This window comes from Impatiens glandulifera, chromosome 6, assembly GCF_907164915.1.
Source record: "Impatiens glandulifera chromosome 6, dImpGla2.1, whole genome shotgun sequence".
Lineage (NCBI taxonomy): Eukaryota > Viridiplantae > Streptophyta > Magnoliopsida > Ericales > Balsaminaceae > Impatiens > Impatiens glandulifera.
Genome location: NC_061867.1, coordinates 4,244,276 through 4,250,160, shown reverse-complemented (window position 1 = coordinate 4,250,160; position 5,885 = coordinate 4,244,276). Strand labels below are relative to the sequence as shown.

The 5,885-nt window shown below is 36.4% G+C and overlaps 1 long non-coding RNA gene across 1 annotated transcript; it reads right to left on the bottom strand.

Moving 5' to 3' along the window:
- Positions 1 to 5,173: 5,173 nt before the first annotated feature.
- On the bottom strand, positions 5,174 to 5,601 carry LOC124941349. Its single transcript, XR_007099637.1, has 2 exons — positions 5,382 to 5,601; positions 5,174 to 5,301 (listed from the first exon to the last, which is right to left on the bottom strand). It is a non-coding gene; the product is annotated as an uncharacterized LOC124941349 (long non-coding RNA).
- Between the last annotated feature and the right edge of the window lie 284 nt (positions 5,602 to 5,885).

Here is a 5,885-nt window from a genome sequence, read left to right as displayed (position 1 = left end):
ATGAAAGTCTCTGTCGATGTTCTTATATGTAACCATTATATAAATGTCAAATTTGATTTACAAATTGAAATTTGGTTCTCGCTTTAATCTTCATATTTTTCTTTTGCAGGAGTAATTATTCATATAAAAAGGGTTTATACTGGTGCTACAATTCCTACTTTATAAGGTAGACTAATTTAAATTAATTGTTCATATTTTTCGACAAAAAAAGAGGATGTTTAGGAAATTTCCATTCTTTGTAATACCCTTTCTGTCATATTTATCTTTAAGATATCATATTTGAAAACTGGATCCATACAAAAAAAAAAAAAAAAAAAAAAATTTTCAAATATGTTTATTGTTGTGCTGTACAACAATATTAATATGTTTTTTCAGAAGCCTTGATTTGAATTTGAATTCAAAATTTGTTTTTTTACAGAGAGATAGGAGAATGGTTGAAGAAGGGACTGTAAAATGGTTTATATTACTTTTTCTTACTCTCTCCTTTTCTTACATTATTGAGGTCTTGCAATAATTTTCTTCTTTTTATTGAAAATTTTCAAATACTTTTATTATTTATTTTTTCATATTGTGATTTGTGACTCCAATAACTTCATATATTTAATGTATGGTTGGTTACATTAAATTCACTGTCAATTGTATTGGGTAGTATTTTGGTGGCACATATATAATTATATTATATATGCCTCAAATCTCTTATTTATGTGCCGATAAAAGCTATTTTGATTTAATTAAAATATAAAAATACTTTTATTTTATCTTTATTAAATTTAAATTTTAAATATAAAATTACACTTTAATAATTATACTACAAAAATATTAAATAATAATCTACTTTCTATTATCAAACAATTTTTTTTAAAATAATTCATAAAAAAATATTAAAACCCAAAATAATTTTGATATAGAATGACTTGATTGGTAGGCTCAATATTTTTCGCTGAAGGAATATGGTAGAAAGAATGAACATTTGTGGGAGGGATAGGACGGGAAATTGGACGAAATGACCCTAAAAATAGGCCTATTTGCATCCGTGGTAATGTTTAATAATTTTTGATCTGATGACCACTTATTTTTTTTTGACGAAATTACCCTTTTCGCGTAACGCGAAGGGACTTCGCGTTTCGCGAAGTAAGACGCTGTGAAAAGTCCAGAATACCCTTACTATATAATACAATCCGGCCATTTTTTTTTCATTTCTTTTCTTCCCTTCTCTTTCTTCCCTTCCGCTTTTCTCCTCCTTCTCTCTAATCTCGCCGGCGACGTAGATAAACGGCGGCACTCAATGAGCTCCACGACGAGCACAAACACTGTAACAATTGGTAAGTTTATGTATTTCAAGTTTATTGTTGTTCATTTATGCCTTTTCGAATCACTGTGTTGTTTAGGGTTTCATCTGATGATACTTCCCGTTTCGCGAAGTACTTCCCGTTTCGCTAAGTACTTCCCGTTTCGCTAAGTACTTCCCATTTCGCTAAGTACTTCCCGTTTCGCGAAGGGTTTCCACTTCACAGTATTAATTATCCCGTTTCCATTTTTTCTTGCAGCCGAAGTTTTCGTTTTCTATAATGGAGAGTGGAAAGTTGATGCTAATGGAATATGGTTTTTTGATGCATCTTCAATCAAAACATTGGATTTACCCCAAAGTACTCGTTATGCTGAATTAATTGATAAACTCCATGAAAGACTTCAAGTGCAGAAATCTACGTATGATTTAGTGCTGCAAGTGAAGTATGATATTCCGAATATCACAAATCTTAAACCCGTTTTTATTGAAGATGATGAGGATCTGAACATATATTTATCACGCTTGATTTTGGGTCGAACTGTGTCACCATTGTGTGTGTCTGTAGTAGAGAAGTCACAATTTACTAAAGAAAAGATACCACTACTTACCTACCCAACTCAAGAAAGTATTCTCCCACAATTTACTCAGAAAATTGTACCAGAAGCTTTACCCTCGGAGGTCTTTGTTGAAAGTAATGAAGCCGTAGATAACTCTTTGCCTCACATCCCACTTACTCAGGACTTGCATGCATCGATACCTACACCACATAGTGCGAGAAGAGCATCAACGGGTACACCTACTAGTGTAAGAAGATCATCATTGGGTACACCATGTAGTGCAAGAAGATCATCATTTGGTACACCATCGACAGACATATCACCGACAGACCCCTCATTTGCGTTGGCGTTAACTACTGAAACCGTATTGGAAGTCGGTGCCTTGTTTGAAAATAAAAAAGAACTACAACTGATGCTATATAAATATGCGATGACTAATCATTTTGAATTCAAGGTGGAGAAGTCAAGAAAACATCTTTGGTATGTGAAATGTTTGGATGAGAAATGCAAGTGGAGATTGCGTGCCGTGAAAGGTAAATTATCTGAGATGTTTGAGATCCGGAAATTCGACCAACAACACTCATGCTCAGTTCTATCGAGGCTAGAGAAAAAAATGCAAACACCAGCATGGGTTATTGGGCAGTGCGTGAAGAGTAAGTATATGGACCATCACCATAATCACTTGCCTAAGAAAATAATTGAAGACATGCAGACAGCTTATGGGGTAAATTTGACTTATAATAAGGCTTGGAGGGCTAGGGAAATGGCATTAGTGGCGGTGCGAGGAACGGTTGAGGATTCATATGAAAAATTACCCTCATACCTTTACATGTTGGAGAAGCATAATCCTGGTACCATAACAGACATCCAAACAGACGAGGTCGGGCACTTCAAGTATATGTTCATGTCCCTAGGCCTCTCTATCAGGGGTTTCAAAGCATTTTGTCGTCCCGTATTGTGTGTTGATGCCAGTTTTCTTAAGAACAAGGTGGGAGGTCAACTATTGGTGGCTATTGCATTAGATGCTAATGAACAATTATATCCTGTCGCATTCGGAGTTGTTGATTCAGAGAATAATAACTCTTGGACTTATTTTATGCAAAAATTGAGAGAAGTAATTGGATTAGTTGATGATCTCGTCTTCGTATCCGATAGACACCCAAGCATCGCCAATGCCTTATGTGCTGTTTTTCCAGAAGCATACCACGGTGCGTGCACATATCACATAAAGATGAATATCAACGCGAAATTCAAAACTGATAATTGTCATATGGAGTTTGATATGGCTTCTCGTGCGTACACTGTCCACGAATTCAATCGTTTTTTTGACAAGATAAGGGTTAAAGATAATAGAATTGCTGCCTATTTGGAAGAAATTGGATTTCAAAGATGGAGTAGAGCATTTTTCCCCGGTAAGCGATACAATCAACTAACAAGCAATTATGCTGAGAGTTTTAATAGTCAGAGCAAGGAAGCCAGAAAGTACCCCATTTCCTCAATGGCCGAGTATTTAAGATTGACAATACAAGGTTGGTTTAATGAGAGAAGAGAAAGAGCGTCCAACCACCGAGAAGTGTTATCTCCAACATATGAAAAGTGGTTACGTGAGGGATTCGAGAAGGCTAGATTCTATACAGTATCATCGCTTAACCGATTCGAGTTTTATGTGCATGACAATCAGTCTCATTTTAAAGTCAACTTGAAAGACATGAACTGCACTTGTAGGGTCTTTGAAGTTTCTGGTCTTCCTTGTACTCATGCAATGGCTGCTGCCCGTCACCGCAATTTGGTTTGTTATGACTTTTGTTTAAGGTATTATTCAGCTCACATGTTTAATTTATTTAACCAATTGTTTAATCGTTTTATTTTCCATTCTTACAGGTATTACACAACTAAATCTTGGATGAATGCATATGCGGAGACATGTTACCCTGCTGGTGATGAAGACGATTGGGATATTCCCGAAATGATCAAGGAACGCGTATGTCTAAAACCACCTGTCAAGGTTAAGAAAGGGCGCCCACAAACAAAGCGTAGGTCATCTCAAGGTGAGGTACGTAAGGCTCCGAGACGATGCAGCTCATGTGGTGGACTGGGACATAATAGGGCCACATGCAAAGCAGTCATGCCTGCACCATCTACTACAAAAGCATCATCATCTAAGCATCAAGACTCATCTTCTCAACAGCACGAGCCATCATCTCAACAATATGAGCCTTTAGATTGATTGGGATAAGTTGTATAAGTGTTTTGGATAAGTTGTATAAGTGTTTTGGATAAGTTGTATTATGTTTTGGATAAGTTGTATTATGTTTTCGGATAAGTGTTAATCGGATAAGTTGTACTCGGATAAGTTGTACTCGGATAAGTGTTAATCGGATAAGTTGTAATATGTATGTTGTATCTAGTTTATCTGTGTACTGAAGGAGTACTTATCGTTTCGTTAAGTACTTATCGTTTCGTTAAGTACTTATCGTTTCGTTAAGTACTTATCGTTTCGTTAGGTACTTATCGTTTCGTTAAGTACTTATCGTTTCGTTAAGTACTTATCGTTTCGTTAAGTTAAACTTGGTTTAAGTTAGTGACTTGGTATGATTTATGTACATTGATTTATATGTTCAATTCTTTGGTATGTAAATATCATACTACCAACCAACCAGACTACATTAAAACTACAAATATTTTAACATGAAATGTAACTTAAGTTGAAGTTCTACCCAAAAAGTAATACAAGTTCAGAATACATAAGCACAAGTCAAGTTCTATCCAAAAATCAATACACGATTACAATACAAACTAAGGTTCTGTAATTTGATGAAATAACCGGACCGCCATCTTTTGTCGAAAAAACTCCATTTCATTGGAAGTCACCTTCTCTACACCTAAACCAGCAGTCAAGTATTCCATGTGCATAAGCATAAATACACCACAATCCCCACTTTCTGCTGCTCTAGGGACTTCCCCATATTTGGCGACTGCATTTTTGGCTGGGTGTGGCATCCTTTTATATGTCAGTTTCTAGAAATTGAAATTAGGATACCGTTGTAGCTCAGCATCACTGGCTCCCATTGCATATATTCGTGGAAACATCTCACACAAAGGTCTCATGTATGGATCGAGATTCCTATAAATACTCGAGTCGCAGTCATAAACGTCAATGTGATTATCTTGTACACGAACGACGCACAGTACCCAATGCTTGTTTCCAATGTTCAAAGGCACGTAAATGTCGTCTACTAGTGGCCATTCTGGCATATGTCTATGGTCCGCTCCCCAGAAGTACTGAGCAAATACGTCTGCTATTGGAAATTTTTCAGGATCTTTTTTAAAGTTCGGGTACTCTCGCCTCATCATATCTGCTAATAAGCAATCCCCTATTGATACTTTACAATGTTTATATGTCTTGGGATATTGCTCAATCCTTTTGCGCAACAAGTGGCAGACTGCGTCGACTTCCTACAAAATGGGGGAAAAGGCTGCATATATCAAAAACCTTATTCATAAGTTAAAGAATTAATATGAAATGCAAGACTTACAGGATCTTTAAGCCATGTGCACTTTGTTAGAACTCTAACAAACAACTTCTTTCGTGCTTCGCAAGTAAACACAGTCTTTGTCTCATCATTGGTGGCTACATCTTTCAACCAATTCTGTAATTGAACCAACAACTCATCATCAAATTTTTGAAGGGGATTGATAGTTAATGGATCATTCGTCTTTGGCTGTTTTGACAAAGAAGGGTTGGTGTAGTCTTCATCTTTCTTTTGCTTCCTCACTCTTTTTTTGGGAACTACTCCTTTAGGTGGAGTGTTGTATAATTGGAAATCATCATCATCGTTCTCATCATTCCCATCCCTCGAATCCTTCCCATCCTTCCCATCGTTCTCATCCTTCCCATCCGTGGCATCCTTCTCAACCTTGACTTTCTTCTCAACCTTCCCAACCTTGAGTTTAACCTTCCCAACCTTGGCTTTCTTCTCAACCTTCTCAACCTTGACCTTATCCTTCTTTTTCTCAATTATTTCTTGCATCATATCGGA